General features: G+C 31.2%; 1 non-coding gene across 1 annotated transcript; it reads left to right on the top strand.

Annotated features, from left to right (window-relative positions):
• Positions 1-20,068: 20,068 nt before the first annotated feature.
• Positions 20,069-20,142, top strand: TRNAD-AUC (transfer RNA aspartic acid (anticodon AUC)). Its single transcript has one exon. It is a non-coding gene; the product is annotated as a tRNA-Asp (tRNA).
• Positions 20,143-21,751: the final 1,609 nt, after the last annotated feature.

Genomic DNA, 21,751 nt, shown 5'->3' with positions numbered 1-21,751 from the left:
TACGACGATTATTAAATCGTCGGGTATGTATGAGGAGATGCATTAATGTAGAAGAGGCGAAGAAAGTTTGCAAATACAGAGTGGTGTGGCGTTTGATTCTCTCTGCCTACCCCTGTGGGGAAGGGGCGTGATGTTTAGTTAAAAAGTAGTCAATCGACTGAGTCTAAAGAGGGAGGAAGGGAATTGGAGGCGCCCGCTTATTGTGCCTTATCATCTCTTCTCTTCCATTATCCATAAAGTCATTAAAAAATAAACTTTTTATAAAACAGGTTTTCATAAATGTATAATGGAGGTGGGTATTTCTGAATTTCATCGTATGATTCGGACATGTCGTATTTTCTTGCGAAAAATAAACAATTTTCTTTTATATAGTTTTATAAATAAGTATTGTAAAATGTGCCGTCGGCACAGGAAAACTCAATGATGACACATTATTGCTATTTATAATTATAAATTACGTGTTTAATGAAAAATACACTAATGAATTAAATTGACTAATGTTAATAAATAAAAAAATTTAATTTAATAAATAAAAATGTTCTGTTCTCTTACTCTGTGTATAAATATTTCTTTAATTGTAATTGGAGACACGTCTTGCCCCTCTCACAGCCGATCGCTTATTGAATTGTAGTTCGCGAATACCCCTTAAGGCTTGGCCTCTACTGAAACGGATAAGCCCAATTCTGATGCACCATTACAAAATAAAATGCATTAAGAAAATTTTTAAAATCACTATTCAATGACTAATAGTCTAGCCGAACGCACGCTGGTTGCACTATTATTACGAAATACAGTAAATTGAAGGCAACCTTCATTTATTTTAAAACAACCGAATTGTGAAAGTAACCGTTTTTTACGTATTATATATTTTCGCTATAAACTAGTATTTTAAGCCAACATAAAAGTGCTAGATTGATCTGAATTGAGTCGTTTATAGATAAGTGATTTTCGATTATTTTTAGAATTACGAAAAACAATAAAAAAATGATATCTGTTTGGTCATAATTTTTTAATATGGCATTGTGGCATCAAGTTTCTCAAATTTTCACTAAGGTTTCTGGGCTCAAAATATATAATGCTATAAATACCGGGAAAAGATGCCAATTAAAAGATGAATACAACTTACGAAATTTGAGTAGGCTGGTTCATAATCGTCGGTCGAATGGTGTATGTTGCACGTGTATAAAGTGATAACTTAAACCAGCCCTGTAAATACTCTGACTTCCATATTCTTCTTTATCTTTGTTGAGATATACTTCACACAAGTAAAAGTACAAGTTTTATTATTCTACAATCTATCATGTATAATACTTATAAAAATGCAAGTTCTTATATCGAGTGTAAAAGCTTTTTTATTTGAAGAGAGTTAAAGCAAATTTTATAATAGAGATTCAGAAAAGATGGCAATAAATTTGAAAATGGTTGTATTTTTATGTAATGAATTTGCCTGGAGTTTAAATGATAAAATAAAACTGTTATATATGAAATATTTTAAGATATTTGCAATACGTTTCTACATAACCTATCATAGAATCGAGAGTATTATGGCTGTATTTCACTTTCATTTTCAAATATGTAGTGGAACATATCAAAAATAATAAAGATATTCGCATAATTACCTTTTATCAAAAAAAAAGATTCATTATTAATATAAACTAAGTAGAAGTTTTCATTGAGAAAACAAGAAAAAAAATAGAAATGAGTTTTTTTTATGTTCAAATATCTTTGTAAAGTTATGGGGCAAGTGAATAAGGCAAAAAATTCTACCTAAGTATATGGAAAAACCCTGTCGTGAAGATCCGCAGCAATATAAAAATATTTAAAATTTGTGTAAAATTTCGTGACATATGAGATCGAATGCAGAGCAGACACCACACTATGAAAAAACTAGCTAAGAGTGTCAGAAATTAAGACTTTAAGGAACATATCTAGCAAGAGTCTACGAGATGGAATAAGGAACACCAAGATAAGAGAAATATGCGAGATCGAAGATGTCGTTAATGGTATGCATGTGAGGAGAATGGAAACATCCAGCACTCCCCTACATTGCATTGCACGGCCAACCCCAAGGTAGACAATAACCCAAAGATATGGAGTGAAAGAAGTCATTGGTATGCATGTGAGGAGAATAAAACTATCCAGACTCCCTGTACATTAGACTGCACGGCCAACCCCAAGGTAGACATTAACCCAAATATTAGACAAGGCAGACATTAGCCCAACTTTATTTTTAACAAATTTTAAAAACAGACCACAAAACCTACACTAAGAAGAAGAAGAGTTTAAAATATGTTCTTAGTTGACTAATTAATCGATAATTCATTTAATCGATCACAATTCGCGTGACTCTCTCGTTTCGCCACTAAAACAATTTTGGCGCGTGACATTAATGTGTTTTCGGTTGCCATGGAGAAAAATAATGCAACATGGCGCTCGATTATTGAAAAGGCGCGCTCTGCTAATTCTTCATAGACCAAATTAAAAAAAAAACAGAAAAAAAAAAACTTAAACAACGCCAACAGAGGCCTCCGGCTTACAATGACGTGAAAAAACGTTACGAAAACGAATCGATACAGGCTGTCTGGGCGTTCAACTCGAATGCAACCGTGGAATAAATATTTCGTACGTTTAGCCCGGTCGGACGAGTAAGATAACATTTTACGTACCGAGATAACGTCGAGCCGTGTAATTTGAACCGAGGTTTAAATTTAACCCGCGGTTAACTGTGATTATTGAATAGAGAGAAAAAGCCAACGACAATGCACGCTAAAAATATATTTAAAACTTTTAGCAGTCTTATAATGTCAATCTAATTTTAGAGGACGAGGTTTATAAAGGTTGATGCAAAATATTTATCTTGATTTTTATTAAAACGATTTTGACAGGAACACCTTTAGAATTTGCATTTACAATTCTTTTTATGAATTATTCAGTCTTATTTTAACCCTTCAAGGATAATATTTTTTAACACAAAAAAATTAAAATTTAAATTATTTTGAAAAAAGCCTCTCACCTAGAAATAAATTAATTCAAACTTAAAATTCACCTACTTTATGATCAATCAATCAACTCGGCTTAGCAGATGATATTAATGAATAATTATAAATGAAAAGATGTCATATTTTGCAAGAATGGGCAGAAAAACTGACCGCAGGCAAAGGTGTATTTTTTGTATTTAAAAATATTTTCCAGACTTCTGTTATTAAAGGGTGAAAAGATTTCCATAATTATAAGTGACTGAAAAGGTATATAATATTGAAAATAAGGTACTTACAATTTAATACACTCCTACTATATTGAGGCTGCAATTCTTCTTGCTCGGGGGGGGGGGGGGCATGTCACGGTTATTAACAATGATATCTCGATATCACAATATCCTAAAAAATCAAATTAAAAAAAAATGTAAATCTCACTCATGAAAAATATGTCATGAAAAATATTAATTCAACTTCTGAAAACCTGAACAAAATGACTTCCTGAAAAATTTTCTCCAATTCATAGAAGTACATATACAATACTGACAATAATGGCTATTGCAAATCAATTAAAAATATTTTTAAATGTCTCAATATGTCAAAAGTTTAAGTAACTTAAAATGAATTCCATTAATCGATTCAGCAGTTACATTGTGGTAAAATTTATCCTTTTTTAATTTAAAATTTTGCTTAGTAAATACCACTTTTTACATTAACAAGAAAATAGCTCCTACCCCTCTTCAACATTCAACGTCCCAAGGACACAACTCAACAATTTAAAATTAGCTTCACATATCGCTCACTCCTTTCAAGAACGTCATAGATAAAAAATTGTCAATTTTCAGTTGTACATGTTTTCGGAATGCCTAGAAAATGTACTATATCCCAGCAAAAGAGGCATATATTTTACTTAATATTTAACCGCTACAAGGCAGAAAGTGTTATTTTTGCATTTTGAAGAAAATGTATCGTTGAATTATTTTTTTAAATATACTAAATATTTTTCAAATGGAGAAAAAATCTTCAGGTTTTACCTAAAAAAATCTGTTGCACAGTAAAAAGTTCAATAAGTGGCTTGATGTTTATTTTTAATACATTGTGTTATATTTTGAAACATTCTCCTGAAAAAACAAGTTTTTTGAATTATGACGTTCTTGAAAGGAGTGAGTGATAAGGTGTTTGAAAATGATGCGGAATGCATCGAAACACGTGTCACAATAGATTTTAAGAAATAGCGGTATTTACTGTGTAAAACTATTAAAAACTTTAAATTACTTACCAATATGCCAACTCCACCCTATGTTTCAACTTATAATTACTTTTTTGAAAATAACTTCGAATTATTTAATGAGATTATCAGCGTGGCTTTGTCTTCATAATTTAAAAAAAATATCGATATTTAGCATACAACAACACTATTATAATAGTATCTCTGTAGCAAAAGAACGAGACAAATGAATGTAACAATTATCTTCTAAACAAAATGACAAATCCATAAAAAGGGAAAACTCTATTGAAAGATGCAAGAAGTCAGCGGGGTATTTTGAAATGACCATTTTGATGAAGTAGTTGAAATTTGCAAGCAGAACGTGGTATGTCGTAGACCCAGCTTGCAAATGCACCAATCGAATATTGCAATTAATGACCCGTTTTTATAAGGCGGCGGTTTTTTGTGTCCACTTTTTTATCAGCGAAATAGCAATTAAAATGTACAAGACGCTCCAATTTAAATTTGAATTTTTAATAAAAAAATTGATGCAGTTTCTAACAACGCCAACACAACGAATAGGTACAACAATAAGACTTTACGATAGGGAATCAATTTTTACTTTTTGTGTTTTTGAGTAAGTACTTTTTTGGTTTCATTAAAACATTATCCATACATTATAAAAATTTAATTCTGGCATTAAAAAAAGATAAACAATTATGTGCTTATTGAATTTAAATAAAATATATAAAATTTTATATAAAACTGTTTGTCAACTTATCTACTAATAATTATATCGATAAAATAAGAAAAGGTGTGTTAAGATGGTTTCGGCATGTAAGTGAAATGTATGAGGCGAATGTATTTGGTGTAATAAAAGCAGAGGAAGACTGAGGAAAACTTGGCATGATCTAGTATTTCAAATACATGAAAATGGTCAGGTCAGCAATTGGAATAATCGGCAGGTATGTATTATGTAAATAAGAAGAATAAATGTGGAAGAGGCGAAGATTATTTGTAAATGCAGACTGTGACGTTCTATTCTCTGTCCACCCCTGTGGGAGAGCAGCGTAATGTTTGGTTAGTTTTTTAGCTATTTCTAACAGTAATAGTAAAATGATTTTTTATTTTTTGTTTCGGCATTAACTTTGTGGTAAGACATGTTACAATGGTTGAGGAAACACTTGTTTTTATACCACTTGAGTTTTATTAAAGACTACTAGTTTCGGAGGCTAAACTTCCATCGTCAGGTCTGAATAATAACATATTATTGTTATTATTCAGACCTGACGGTGGAAGTTTAGCTTCCGAAATAAGTAGTCTTTAATAAAACTCAAGTGGTATCAAATAAGTGTTTCCTTAATCATTTTAAAATGGCTTGACAAATATTTTTTACATACCTTAAAGATGATGCATAACTACATAAATTTAATTAATAAAAAAAATATATGAAAAATAATGCTAAAATGTCCGCCTTCGTAGTGTAATGGTCACCACGCTCGGCTACCGTTCTGGAGGTCCCGGGTTCGATTCCCAGGGGGGGTCAAATAAATAAAAGTGATTTTTTCACTATAATATTTATTCAATACTACCCTGGACTGTTACCTGAAGCGGAGGGCTGATCACCTTTCCTTTATGTGTAAACGATCGAGATAACACTGCGTTCGTATGAAGCAGTGCCCTTTGCACCATTGGGGTGCGTATAAGGGTTTTATTTTATTATATTTATAAAGCTTATTAATTTGAAGCCTAAGTAAGGACATGATAAGCGGTGTTACATAAGCCGTGTCTAGATTTCAGAGTCACTTAGATTTTAGATACTAAAATAGCTTAAATATTCAAATAAAATTAAGTTATAAATCAACGTCCGAATTCAAAGTATTTATGAAATCATTAAAATTTCAAAAATAAAATACCTCTTCCAATTACAAGTCCAAAATTAAATAAATTACATCTCATTCGATTCTCAAAGTGTACAGTTTGAATTCCGACGATTAAGTACGACTATAATAATTTGAATTTGAGACGATTAAATCGAACGAGAATAAATTTTGAACGGCGCGCGGCGTGCCGATGCCGGAACAAAATAAAACGCGTTTCGACCTTGGCGCGTTGTCGGTTCCTACGCGGTGCAGCCAAATGAGAAACTAAAAATACCTTAAGCTCGAGCCACACAAATTTGCGCACAACTGGATCATATTTGCGCACAACTTGATCATATTTGCGCACAACTTGATCATATCGCTCACTCCTTTAAAGAACGTCATAAATCAAAAATCGTGAATTTTGAGTTGTGCATGTTTCCGGAATGCCCAGAAAATGTACTTTATACCAGCAAAAGCGGGATATTTTTTTTACTTAATATTTACCCACTACAGGGCAGAAAATGTTGTTTTTGCATTTTGATGAAAAGGTATGGTATAATTATTTTTTTAAATATACTAAATATTTTTCAAATGGAGAAAAAACCTTCAGGTTTTACCTAAAAAGATCTGTTGCACAGTAAAAAGTTCAATAAGTGGCTTGATGTTTAATTTTCATACATTGTGATTTCTTTTTAAACTTTAAAAACGTTTTCCTGAAAAATCAAGTTTTTTGATTATGACGTTCTTGAAAGGAGTGAGCGATATTTGCGCACAACTTGATCATAGTTACGCACCTAATGGATAAATGTCATGACGTGTTATTATTGGCTGATAAATTAATATGAAAAATCACAAGACTATCGGTAACATTCTTATTGAAATTCGTAGAGAAGTATGGAAGATATGAAGGTTTAAACGTTAGATATTTTAATAAAACGAAAAACGGACACCGCTATACGTCATCGGGTTTATTATGGGGCGTATCCCTTTATGTATCTGCTTTATAGAGCTGTAATAGTAGTGGTGTGGATTCGTTTCTGAGAAGTCATTCGTTACCAACTTACGATAATAACGCTTTTACGAAGGAAAATTTGGAAAAAAAATTATGAATGAAAATATTTATTATATCGGCTGTTATAAACACAAAACGAGTCTTACACAATCCTTTAAAGGTTGAGTATATTAAATTAGATACTCCTCCCGAGTGATAATGTAAATAATTCATTGAAAATATTAATTAATATCAATGGAAATGAGATTTTTTCCTTTGGCTTCCTTACTATCAATTTGTAATTTAAAAAAATTGAAATTTGAACAATTTCTAATTAAATGAAATCATAAATATTTTGTATAATATAAAGTAGTTACTTAATTAATACAACGGTTATTGATTTTAAAAAATTTTCAAGCATTATCTACCCTTTGATTGCAAACAGATACAGGTATCAAACGTTTTGACCAATTATAAAAAAAAAAAAATAAAAAAGATACAACATTGATACCGGATAATTTATACGTTGTTGGTATTATAGACGGAGCTTTATACGTCCGCTGAACAATAAATACGCCAAAATGCCATTATGTAAGTGTGTTACACACTAAAAATAAGTATGCACCTAATGTTAATGTGTGAATATTGTGCATGTGTGGGTAGTATAGAGTGTTATTATTCATTTCCCGCAAGTATCAGTTAATATAACTACAGGTAGGTTGCAAATTACTTGTACAAAAATATATCATTGATAAAAGTACTTACATAAATTATTGTGGATAAATATCATAGAGTCATTGTATTAGCCAAGGGATGGATAGTATTAATAATAAGATCGAGGTTTATTTAAAAATAAATCATTAGTTTAAAATCACTTACAGCCTAATATCGCAAACACGACGGATGTTCTCGAAGTTTCGAGAACTACGGATGTTATTGAAACTAGTCGTGGTTACATTAATATACTCAAATGTGGTCTTTTTCAAGTGTTTCATTTTTATAATTTCATAATTTTATTCCATAAGTTGATGCCAAAAAATAAATGAAATAATCGAGTTGATCGAACAATCCATTCGTTCGAAATATTCGTAAAAAATTCATTTGATTCAGAAACAAAAAAAAATTACATATCAGATGACCAATAACCTGATGATGATATAACCGGAAAAAAATTACACACAAGTATTTATGTTTATATTTAAAATATAAGTAATTTTATATTTTATTAGTTACAATTTTATTCGATTAAAATTGCATAAACTATAAAATTTCATTTTACTGAAATAGAAATTGGCACATAATATTTCAGATTATTTTAATATCGAATTTAATGTAACTTATCACACCACAAAAATTTCTGACATCGCTCACTCCTTTCAAGAACGTCATAAATCAAAAAACTTGATTTTTCAGGAGAACGTTTTTAAAGTTTAGATATATAATAAAATGTATTAAAAATAAATATCAAGCCACTTGTTGAAATTTTTACTGTGCAACATATCATTTTAGGTAAAACCTGAAAGTTTTTTCTCCATTTGAAAATTTTATAGGATATTTAAAAAAATAATTAAACAATACATTTTCTTCAAAATGCAAGAACAACACTTTCTGTCCTGTAGAAAGTTAAAAATATATTAAGTTAAAAGTAGATAAAGTTAAAAATATGCCTCTTTTGCTGGGATATAGTACATTTTCTGGGCATTCCGAAAACATGCACAACTGAAAATTGACGATTTTTGATTTATGACGTTCTTGAAAGGAGTGAGCGATATGAAATCGTATGAAAGATAACCCTCTAAAATATTAATTTCGTTTTAACACATAAGATAAAGGGTAGCATTATATGTTTTTTAATTATATTTGTCAAATGTAAAAATATTTATCAAATAAACAAATTTATAAATATCAAAATTTCATGACCAACAATATATTTTTTTTTTTCAAGATATAAATTGGACCCAAAGCACTAGTTTCGCGGTCATCTAACTGGACCACACCTTAACCTTTAAAATGTCACGTTTAAGACAATAGTTATTCTAAAATGTTGAACCTCCACAATAATATTTAAATAAATGTGTGATTATAATTTACATACTTGAACAAGTCTTAAAAAACCTAAATATTAAAAAATATAAATATATATTTTTTAAGTAATCATGATCTTTTGACTTTTAATTTATGTCAGATTACCCGTGTTAAATGTTATATTGACTTAATCATAACATATATTTTAAAAAAGGTTATATTTACTTAAGAATTATCCTATTCATTTGTGGAGGCGTATTGGTGTTGCAGTGTGTGTGTTTGCCATTTTGCTATTACGTCAACGTGCATGTATGAGTCTTTGCTAGAGTATAATGAGACGAGCATACAGAAAAAAACCGCACACATTTTCGGTGATGCGTTAGAACCCTGCTTGGAAATTGGCGCAACTGTCGATATGGTCGCACATTTTTTTTTTTTTTTGAGGAATAACCCGCAATTTGTCTGTATTTATTTTGAAATTGGGGTGAATCACACCAACGAAGCGAATTTCCCAGTTGAGTGTCTACATAACTAAGCCACGGTGCCACTTTATGACTATGTATTTTAATGTATCTATAATGAAGACTGATTTTTTTTTCAAATTTAGTAATTAATTTTTAATTAAACCATATCCGCTCCTTAGGTGGAGCATATGGAGTCCACAAACTGTCTCCAGGCTTTTCTGTCGGCTGCCAGCTCCCTTGCATCCTCCCAAGTCAGACCCGCGTCCCTGGCGAAAACTGCCGACGAACGTCAGCAGTGGTCGTCCTGGGCGGCGCGAACCTGGTGCCTTGTTAAAAAGGCAAGCTTGATTAAGGCTCTCAGGAAGCATGCGGAGTACATGGCCAAGCCAACTGAATCGCATTTTCTTGACGACAGTTGTGACCAAGATTTGCTGCGTCCTACGCCTTATCTCTCCATTTTGTTATTATCATTAAAATCTTGCTTTGATATTTTTCCACTAGCGGAAACATTAAAAAACCACTTTTTTATTGTATCTCATTTAAAATCATCGTTAAAAGGGAAGTTGTAATACTGATAATAACTGGTTTATTTCAAAAATAAAATGTTCATAACATATGTATTAGAAAATAATCAGCATACATCATATGCTCTGACGCCTATAAAAAATACGGAATGGGGAGGCTCTTTGCTTGACTGGCTCCTGTTACGCACATTTATTATTTGCACTTACAAAGATGAAAGATTACGATAAAAACAATTATTCCATCAGGTATTTTAGTGATTTATAGATCTATATCAAATTAACTTTTGGCATATAGACATTTATAACATAAATGCATACATATGTAAATTCATAATTTATTCACGCTCGACTGCTACAAATAAGTTAATTTGTTGGTTGTTTAGCGGAAATAAGTGCTGCATTTATTCACCCAAGCCATTTCGAAATAGTAAATAGAAAATAAATCATTGCATTTTAGGAACAGGTTTCTCAAAAACAATCTTTTTGAGAAAATATGCTATAAATTATGTACTTTTTAATCATAATTTACGCTTGACATAATCAATCTTGTATATGCCAAAAAATGTATTCTCTACATTATTGTCATTGATATTTTTTTCATCACTTGATCGTTATACCTACTGTGTAACATTTACCAACATTTAAAAAAAACGATAAAGTGAGTTTTGATACAAACACTGATTTTTGAATAAAAAACTATCGAATGATGGATACATATTTCAAATTCTCTTTAATTTACTATAACTCGTCATCTTCTATAATCATTGTTAAATATAAATATGCTATTAAAATAGAGTTTTCTTGGGGAATATATTTTTTCCTTCATAAATTCTACCACAGGGTACCTAGTCTTTTAGTATTTAGGCGGTAAACCAATACTATAAAATCACAAAAGTGTGCACCCATCTCCACGCGCTAGATGTAATTTTCTTTTCGCATTACACGTACCAGTGTTTGTACTCGTGTACGTACGTACCGAGTGTATTAGTGTGCGAGCACTAACAGAGAGACACGGATGGCGTGACCTCCGCCGAACGTATTTGACAGTTGAAAAAAAATACGATTCTAATGTTTCCATAGAAAAAAAGTACACGCTCCAACGCAAAATGGTAGGTAGGTACCTACCATTGCAACTACCGCTTTGTCCTAATTTTTTTTCCTCGCAGGTCATTGCGGGTTGCAATCTAAAATGTTACCAAATAAGTAGCTAGATATGGGGATGAATATTGCCCGTATAAAGAGAAAAAAATACGATTTACAAATTTATTTTGAAGCTATGTAGGTGCTAAGTTATATTTGTTTATAAATGATAATTACCGACATTAATTAAAAGATTTATCTGTATATTCTCGCTGGGATTTTCCGTGAAAAGAACATATTTAACAGTGTTATCTTTTAAGCAGTGGAATATCTGTTAATGGTAAAGCGGTGTTGAAAATGTATCATAATTAGTATAAAATCACAAAAATATCATATGTATAACGAGATCCTAAGATACTGTGTTTCTACCAGTGAATTTATTTAATTTTTATTTCATTTAAATCTTGTAAAAATCATACAATTACAATAATTTAAGAGCGCTTATTTTAAAACAAAATTTGAGACATTAGAATACAGTAAAATAATAATATTATTCAAATAAATTTCGGAAGTTGGAATCATGTAGTAAAAATTATATTATTAAAATATTTTAAAGAGCGTGTATTTCAAAATACAATAAATTTGGAATATAAGAACTAAAGGGTCCGCCAAATAACTTTTTTTTTTTGAAAACAGGGCGCAAAACATCGAGTGTAGCTTCGGCTGTGTGGCACGTAGCGCCGTCCTGTTGAAACCAAATGTTGCCAATATCCTCCTCTTCAATTTTTGTGAACAAAAATCCGTTCAACATGGCCCGATAACGATCGCCATTGACTGTAACGGCCACTCCTTGCTCATTTTCAAAGAAAAATGGCCCAATTATGCCTCTGGACCAAAATCCGCACCAAACAGTGACTCGTTTTGGGTGTACCGGCTTTTCAATGTATGCGTGCGGGTTTTCTGTGCCCCAAATACGACAATTTTGCTTGTTTACATACCCGCCAAGATCAAAATGAGCTTCATCCGAAAAGATGATTTTTTTGGCAAAATCGGCATCTTCTGTAAGTCGATCGCAGGCCCACTCAGCGAAGCGAAAACGCATTGGATGGTCAGTTGGCTTCAACTCCTGAACCAATTGGACTTTGTATGGCGTCATACCAAGGTCTTTATGCAAAATTCGTCTCAATGATGTCTCCGAAATGTTCAATTGTTGAGAACGACGGTGAATTGATGTTGATGGCGCTTCACGCACACTTTCTGCCACAACATCGATATTCTCGGGTGTACGCACTGTTTTTGGCTTTTCACGCTTTGGTTTATCGATGAGGATGCCAGTTTCTTTCACTTTTTTCACAAGATAACGAACATACGGAGCTGACGGTGCTTCTCTTCTTCCAAAAACCGTACGCAATTTTCGCACACATTCTGCAACATTACCATGATTTTCAAAGTAATGTCGCAATATTTCCCAGCGTTGTTCAAGCGTATACACAACCATATTCGCTCAGCGGAAGGATAAAACTAATTATCTGTCAAATCAGACATGAGCTAAGTGTTACCATTCACGAAATAAGCACTAGTTGAAAAAAAAAACTTTAGATGGCGGACCCTATATAAGAATCTAGTTTAAAGTCACATTATTAAAATAATTTTATGAGCGTATATTTTAAAATAAATTTGAGAAATTTGAAGCATTAGCATCTTGTGAAAAATCATGATATTAAAATATTTTAAAGAGCGTATATTTTAAAATACAATAAATTTGTAAAATTAGAACTGTTAGAATCTAGTGAAAAGTCATAGTATTAAAACAATTTTATGAGTGTATATTTTATATAAATTTGGGAAATAGTAATCATTAGCATCTTGTGAAAAATCATATTATTAAAATAAAATTATGATCGCGTGTTTTAAAATAAAATAAGAATTATGAGAATATATCATAGTAAATAGTCAAATTATTGAAATAATTTTACGAGCGCGTTAAGGTTAAATAATTACAATTTGAATCTACTAAATAGTCACATTATTTAAATAAATTTTAAGAACGAGTATTTTAATATAAATTCGTAAAAATAGAATCGGGTATTATGTTATTATAACAATTTTAAGAGCGTATGTTATAAAATGTATTTGGAAAATTGGAATCATTAGAAACGTAGATGCGTTATGAGTGCGTATTTTACAATAAAATTCGAAAAAATAGAATCAGGTATTATGTTATTATAACAAATTTAAGAGCGTATGTTATAAAATGTATTTGGAAAATTGGAATCATTAGAAACGTAGATGCGTTATGAATGCGTATTTTACAATAAAATTCGAAAAAATAGAATCAGGTATTATGTTATTATAACAAATTTAAGAGCGTATGTTATAAAATGTATTTGGAAAATTGGAATCATTAGAAACGTAGATGCGTTATGAGTGCGTATTTTACAATAAAATTCGAAAAAATAGAATCAGGTATTATGTTATTATAACAAATTTAAGAGCGTATGTTATAAAATGTATTTGGAAAATTGGAATCATTAGAAACGTAGATGCGTTATGAGTGCGTATTTTACAGTAAAATTCGAAAAAAATGGGATCATTAAAATCTGGTGAAAAATCATTTATTTAATTTTAATATTTTTAAGGACGAATATTTAAAAATAAATAATAAATTTCAAACATGCATTGACGTTTAATATATATTTATATATTTTTTAAATCATTTGATGGGTTTTTTGGCTATAAGCCATATAATTTAAGGTTGAAGGTTCTTTTTTATGTGCAATATCATTTATCTTAATAAGTTTATGAAAATGTTTTTCAGTCTACAATTACTAGAAGAGTGAAGTGCGGAAGAAATTAGAAAAAAAACATTTTTTTATAAATACTTTGCTTGTGTATATTTATAAATGATAAATAAAGTTTATGTAAATGCAATTATGTAATTTTAAAAAAAAAATCATAAAATAAAAATAGTGCATGACATAAAATATTACTATTATTATTATTTTTATTGAAAGGGAAATATTTGTGTTTATTTTTTATTTTTTACACAAATATTTCAATTTTGTACTATTTCTGAGAGCCTAAGCGGCTCATTATTAGAAATAAGTATCAAATTGTGGTAGCGTTTGTTTGAAACATTGACTTCCGCGACACTAACCACGGGACCACAACCCGACACGTTAGTAAATAAATGTACATAAAATGTTACACGTTAAAGTGACGAGGCGCAATAGTTACCTGCATGAGTGCAAAATAGATTTTTGCTATTTCACTTTTATCTTATTGATAGCGAGTTTTTTCCTGGTGACAAAAGATATTTTTTCGTACTGAGTCATCGCGTCTTAGAGGTTCTTTACTATTATCATCGACTTGAATACTAAAAAGTGATAATGCAAACAATAAAATATGTCCATGTTTAGAAGAAAGAATAAGAAAAATAAAATTTGACATCTCAACATAGATGAAAAAGAAGTCTGGGTATTTACAGGGCTTATGACCTGTCTAGACTGGTTAAGTGATCACTTTACACGATTGGAACATGACAGGTCATAAGCCTTGTAACCTTGTAATTCAGACTACCATATTCTTCTTCATTTATATTGATATGTCAAAATATAAAAATAATTTTCAAGTGGAGAAAACACCTGTTTGTAAACGAGTATTTGAACACACTCAAAAATTTCTAAAAAAAATGCACTTTCGGCACACCATATAAATATTGTCGACATTTAGAAATTTGTTTAATTGGGAATTATCTGAATATAATATAATGTTAAAATGTCTTGTCCGCCTCCGTAGTGTAATGGTCAGCACGCTTGGCTACCGTACTGGATATTCCGGGTTCGATTCCTGGGGGGGTCTTTTTCACTCTTATATTTCTTCAATATTACCATGGACTGGTGCCTGAAGTGGAGGGCTGATCACCTTTTTTCATGTGTTAATGACCAAGATAAAACTGCGTTTATATCATGCAGTGCCCTATGCACCATCAGGTGCAAATGAGGGTTTAAAGAAGAATATGAGATATAGGAAAAACGTAGTGTAGATAACATGAATTCAGGACTTTTATTTGCAACGACATTTTGAAACCGGCTGTCGATCAGTAAGGCCTGGAACTTAGAGCCATGGAAAAATATTTTTATTTTATTTGATTTGATTTGTTTGGCAATTATAAAGCTTGTACATAAAGAAGTATTAAAAAGTAGTTAGACTTTCAATGATAAAAGCCAATTAAATAATTCCACAACATATATTTTTTCACCTAATAGTTAAGCTAAAGTAATCTTACTTAAAGATTAACTTGTTAACTTTTTTACGTAATCGATGCCTTAGAACTTGGACTGCAGCACTGATTCATTGTTCAGAGTAGCTGCCAATAATCTCCTCAGTCCTAGCGTCCTGAGGAATATATAAAGCGATGTACTTACTATATTATGAACGGGTTTGAACCTCTCTTTTTTTATCGTGGAATATTACATGTACCAAAATCGCGTTGATAAAAAAACGTTTTTATCGATTTAAAAACAAAAACAACACAATAAGATTTGAGTAGTGTGGTTGTCAATAATGGGTAAAATTGGTAAATGTTACACGAGTGTAAAGTGATCACTTAAACTAGCCTATGACGGTCGTCAGCCCCGTAAATGCCCAGACTTCCATATTCTTCTTCATCTTTGATGAGATGTCAAAAAATAGTATTTATAACTACATTTTTTGACATTTCAACATAGTTGAAGAAGAATATCGAAGGCTGGGTACTAACAGGCTCATAGGCCAGTTAAATTTTCACTCTACTCACGTGCAACCCTTCTACCATTTTTATATAATTGTCAGTTTGATGTTCAACAGCCATCTATGTCGAATTGGGAAAAGTTTTTCTTTAGCAGAGACCCTTTTATTTGGTAACATGATCGTCTATTACATAAAAACAAGATGATTAACCCTTACTTATTGTAAATGCAGACAGTTGGTAGAATTCCACATTGCATTGTTGGGTAATATATCCAAAATAAAATAAGTTCTTTGGATTGAATTCTACATTTATTTATGTACATGTTAATACGTGACGCGTTTCGTCTTCTTAGGACATTATCAAACACTGACTAAAAATATTTGCAAAAATATTTCTACCCAGAAATACTTACCATTATATGTACTCCTAGATCTAATAGTAGCAATTATTGTTAGTATTGTTTGCCCGCCTCCGTAGTGTAATGGTCAGCACGCTCGGCTACCGTTCTGGAGGACCCGGGTTCGATTCCCAGGGGGGGTAAGAATAAATATGAGTGATTTTTTCACTGTTATATTTATTCAATATTACCCTGGACTGGTACTTGATCACCTTTCCTTCATGTGTAAACGATCAAGATAACACTGCGTTTATATGACGCAGTGCCCTATGCACCATTGGGGTGCGGATAAGGCTTTTATTATTATTATTATATAAGGACAAGGCAAATATTTTTAGTCAGTGTTTGATAATGTCCTAAGAAAACGAAACGCGTCACGTATTAACATATATGTACATAAATAAATGTAGAATTCAATCTGAAAAACCTTGTTATATTTTGGATTTATTACCCAACAATGATTTACCGTGTTTTTTAGGTACGAGTCCAAGTTAAAAATTTTTTTTTTCTTCAATCACTAATTATTCTTAGTCTTATGAGGGTTGGAGATCGCCACGATACTTGCTAAATCACTTCAATGAGAAGACGAATTAATAAGAGCAGAATAATTAGTCGAGTGAAGTGCAAGTATTTTGCATAAATCACAGCAAGTGCGCCAAGATATTACGTGAGCTTATAACATTAACAAAAGCTGTGATTCATTAAACTTAATTCCTAATTACGAATAAAGATACTACATTGTAAAGATGATAAAATGGCTCATTTAGAATCAAGTAAGAATCATCGCGAAGGCCTAGCAGCGTGTTAAACCGAAATTCTTATATCGCGATAATTCCGTCTACAAAAAAAAGTGTTTAAGTTTTATCGACCTAGATACGCATCTTAATGTGTAGAGAATACATGGCTCCGACGATAAAAGTAATTTAGGATAATTATTAACAATGTTCCTACCGAATGCGAAATTTTCTAGCTTTTGTTGAAATAATTATTACAGCACATAATTTCAACTGAGTCAAAAGTTTGCAGTAAAATCATCATATAATTAATTTTGGTACATCACTTAAGATAAAAAGAGCTTTTTTAATGATACTATTCACGCGTTATTAATCTAGGGTTGATAATTTTGTGAAATGTTGTTAATATATATTTTTTAATTTTTTATTTTGATTTGTAAAATCCATCCATTTTTAATTAATGTTTTACTAAGTATATACCACTTTTTCTTTAAATCTACCGTGACACGTATTTCGATGCATTCCGCATCATTTTCAAATAACGTATATACGGAATGGATCGAAACACGTGTCACAGAAATTGTGGTATTTACTAAGTATTTTAATTTGAGCAACTGACAATTTACGATATAATATTGCAAAAGAAGACCTTATTACCACGAGATATTACACATTTCGACAAAGTCAATAGCATTGATTTTTTCGAAAACAACTGATTGATAAACACAGTAATATATCGTATTATTAAAATACAAGTTATTAAATTATTTACACATGTCGCTCACTCCTTTCAAGAACGTCATAAATAAAAAATCGTCAATTTTCAGTTATGCATGTTTTCGGAATGCCCAAAAAATGTACTATATCCCACCCAGCAAAAGAGGCATATTTTTAACTTAATATTTACCCGATACAGGGCAGAAAGTGTTGTTTTTGCATTTTGAAGAAAAGCTATTATTTAATTTTTTTTTTAAATATACTAAATATTTTTCGAATGTAGAAAAAACCTTCAAGTTTTACCTTAAAAGATCTGTTGCATATTAAAAAAAAATAATAAGTGGCTTGATATTTATTTTTAATACACTGTATTATATTTTTAAACTTTAAAAACGTTCTCCTGAAAAATCAAGTTTTTTTTATTTATGACGTTCTTGAAAGGAGTGGGCGATGTATGATTCAGGAGACAGCCTGTTATAACTTTTTTTTTTGCATTTTACAATGTAATATTATTATAATTTCAAGAATATTCTATTATATTAATACAAAAAAAGATCCCACAAAGGCATGGTCTGTGTGTAGGTAAACATTTTATTTTAGGTTATAATAAAGGTGATGCAAATAATAAAACAGTTATCAAACATATTATTATTATTATAACCCTTATCCACACCCAATGGTGCATAGGGCACTGCGTCGAATTGACGCAGTGTTATCTTGATCATTACTACATGAAGGCAAGGTGATCACTCTTGCGCTTCAGGAACCAGTCCAGGGTAATATTAAATAAATATTACAGTGTAAAATCACTAATATTTATTTTCACCCCCCCTGGGAATCGAACCCGGGACCTCCAGTACGGTAGCTAAACACGCTGACCATTACACCACAGAGGTGGACGTTATATATTAAATTTTATATTTTCATTCTTTTATATTTTATTTTTTCTTTGTCATAGTTTCTTTGCTACCTACAGGTTAGCCGACAAAGTGAAATTTTTGGGCGTTATCAACCCAAAAATCAAAAAGCCCAAAAATGTCCAGGAAGTTAGCTGTAAATAGGTGCTTCCTTTGGTTTGTATTACGGTTAGAACCGATTTGCATGATTCTGCGTACTAAATACAGGTTAAATTCATTAATCCGGCACGTGTGAGAACCGGTAGGGTGGGACCTCTTCAGGTCAGCCACCTCCAATAGTCAACCATGTCTGACATAACATAAATAGTTGATATTACACCCTGTCTTGGTCACAGGCCTAGGCGTACATCTCAACTCTTTTTTTCAATCGTTCGCACATTATTTAATAAGATATTTTTTTAATTAACACTTGTATAATGAGTTTAATTTAAAAAATATATAATTAAACACTTGTGTAACCACTTTATGAGTTTTATTCCATTACACACGACTAGTTTCAGCTAACTGATGTTTTCATCTACAGGTGAAAAGAAAAACTAACGAGCGAAAAATATTTAGGTATTTATGAAGAGGTTGATAGGGTAATATATAGAGGAGGGGGGGTTAAGGAACGGACTTTTTGTCAAAGGAAACATAGATAATAATGGTGACGTATTTTAAAACAGCATATTGCAAATCAACGTTTTATTAGAATTTAAATTTAATTTTATCAGAGATTTATTTTTACACAATGAATTTTATTTCATTACACACGACAAGTTTAAAAAAGTACTGATGTTTACTTTTATAGGTGAATAGTAAAACCGCTGTGAAAATCTTTTTTTTTTTTTAAATAAGAAGTGATTCTCTATTTTTAGAGGCTTGTCTGCAGGTAGATTAGTAAGGATGGGGAAGGCAAACGTAAAAAATACCTCACAAACACCCAGACCATTTGAAAATAAATATCTTGAATTTATTGGGTAATGTATCCAAAATAAAACAAGGTTTTTGTTGGATTGAATTCTACATTTATTTATGTATATCTTAATACGTGACGCGCTTCATCTTCTTAGGGCATTATCAAACACTCAAGTGTAGTGTAAGTATAAATCTTGAATTTATCTTGCAACTGGCGTATTCGAACCCACGACGCCAGTTTCACAGTCGAGCGTCTACCCAACTATGTCACCGTGCCTATTTTACTATGTATTACTATTCGCCTGTAGTCTTCGAAACAAGTTGTATGTATTGAAATAAAACTCATTAAGGGGTATTATACGAGTGTGTAATTTTTTTAACATTTAATCAACATGTTATTCTGCAATGTTAACGCCGAATCAATAAATAATATTTTCTTTTAAGAGCTGTATTTCGCTACACATTAATATGGCACGGTAATGCGTAGGTACATGTTAATAAAAAAATAAATTACTGGCAGTTGTAGCTTATTGTAGCTTGTCCGCCTCCGTAGTGTAATGGTCAGCACGCTCGGCTATCGTTCTGGAGGTCCTGGGTTCGATTCCCAGGGGGGGTCAAATAAATAAAAGTGATTTTTTCACTGTAATATTTATTCAATATTACCCTGGACTGGTACCTGAAGCGGAGGGCTGATCACCTTTCCTTCATGTGTAAACGATCAAGATAACTCTGCGTTTATATGACACAGTGCCCTTTGCACCATTGGGGTGCGGATAAGGGTTTTATTATTATTATTATTATTGTAGCTTATCGAAACATGAGACGTCTATCATCTAATTCCTCTGAATATTACTTTTAGATTCCCTTGAACTAAACATTGATTTATGTATAAGCAAAGGTTCCCTTTCGGAAAAGCATATCTAGTGCAATCAATAAATTATTGGAGTGATGTGGCTGAATTAGAAATATATTCTGATTGCAACCTAGTTATTTCGATGTTTTCAGACCCGTATAATTCAGCTTGCATATTATATACGAGTTCCTTGAAGCAATTTTCCGTTTACTTAATAATACCAACATAACATTTTTTTCTTATAAACCAAAAATTATTTGCACAATGTTCTCATATTTTATTAATATGTACCTACCGTTATTCAAAACATTCCAATTACTTTGCGCCACCAGGTTTTGCTTTGTTTTATTTATTTATTTTATTTTCTTGGCGGGATTATCACTATAAATATTATCATCTTCCAACCAAACAAAATTAAAGTGCGAAGTAACCTTTTTAATTCTTCTTCTTCTGTGCGCGTCACGTCAGGTTCTTATGACGTCGACTATTACTTGAGAGAAATTGTTGTTCTCTTGGGCAGCTCTAAACAGCGCCTCAACGGTCATAATTTCCGTCTAAGCTCGTATATTCCGGTGCCAGGAGATCTGTCTTCTATTTTTCATTCAAGTTTTACTTAGTAAATACTACTACCGGTGTTTGAAAATGGAATCATATGCATCGAAACACTTGTCACAATAGATTGATAGAAATAGTGGTATTTATTTACTAAGCAAAACTTAAATTAAAAATTTATAGATTTTAAATCAATTAATGATATATCTCTTCTGTCCACGCCTCGTCGACCCTCTATTTTGAATTCAAGCTTTTACATGGTAACATTTAATTGAGATTACTCTAAAATTAAAATTTATATAATTTTTTGATGAAAATAAAAAAAAAATACAAAAATAAGGCTAATTTTCACCCAACATGACTTCACTTTGCAGAATGAAGGTCGCACCCTTTTTGCAGAAATGAAAGTTGTTTTTTGTTTATTTTTTCTAGTAATTCGAAATGTATTAATATAGACATATTTACCATATATTGACCATATTTATTAACCATTCCCATAAGAAAGCTTGACTCAAATTTACAGAGTTATGGTTGGAATCTACTAATACGTTGATAACACAGAGAGATAGTGTAATGCGTTATGTTAATTTTCAGACCTTTTATTCAAAGAAAAATCGTGTTAGGCGAGCCGAAACACAACGGATATATTATATTCATTTAAATTGTTATGACTCTGTTAAAATAATTTGCTTCTGGACTATTCTTTTGGAAATAATAAAAAATCTCTAATTTAAGAATATTAAATTATTCTTATGTTTTAAGTATTGTATTACACTTGAATAAGATATTTAAAAAATATATGATACATTGGCATGATATGC

The sequence above is a fragment of the Brachycentrus maculatus genome, unplaced genomic scaffold (assembly GCF_059751285.1).
Source record: "Brachycentrus maculatus isolate JH-2025_06_01 unplaced genomic scaffold, ASM5975128v1 h1tg000279l, whole genome shotgun sequence".
In the NCBI taxonomy this organism is placed as follows: Eukaryota; Metazoa; Arthropoda; class Insecta; order Trichoptera; family Brachycentridae; genus Brachycentrus; species Brachycentrus maculatus.
This window is presented reverse-complemented; position numbering and strand designations above follow the sequence as displayed.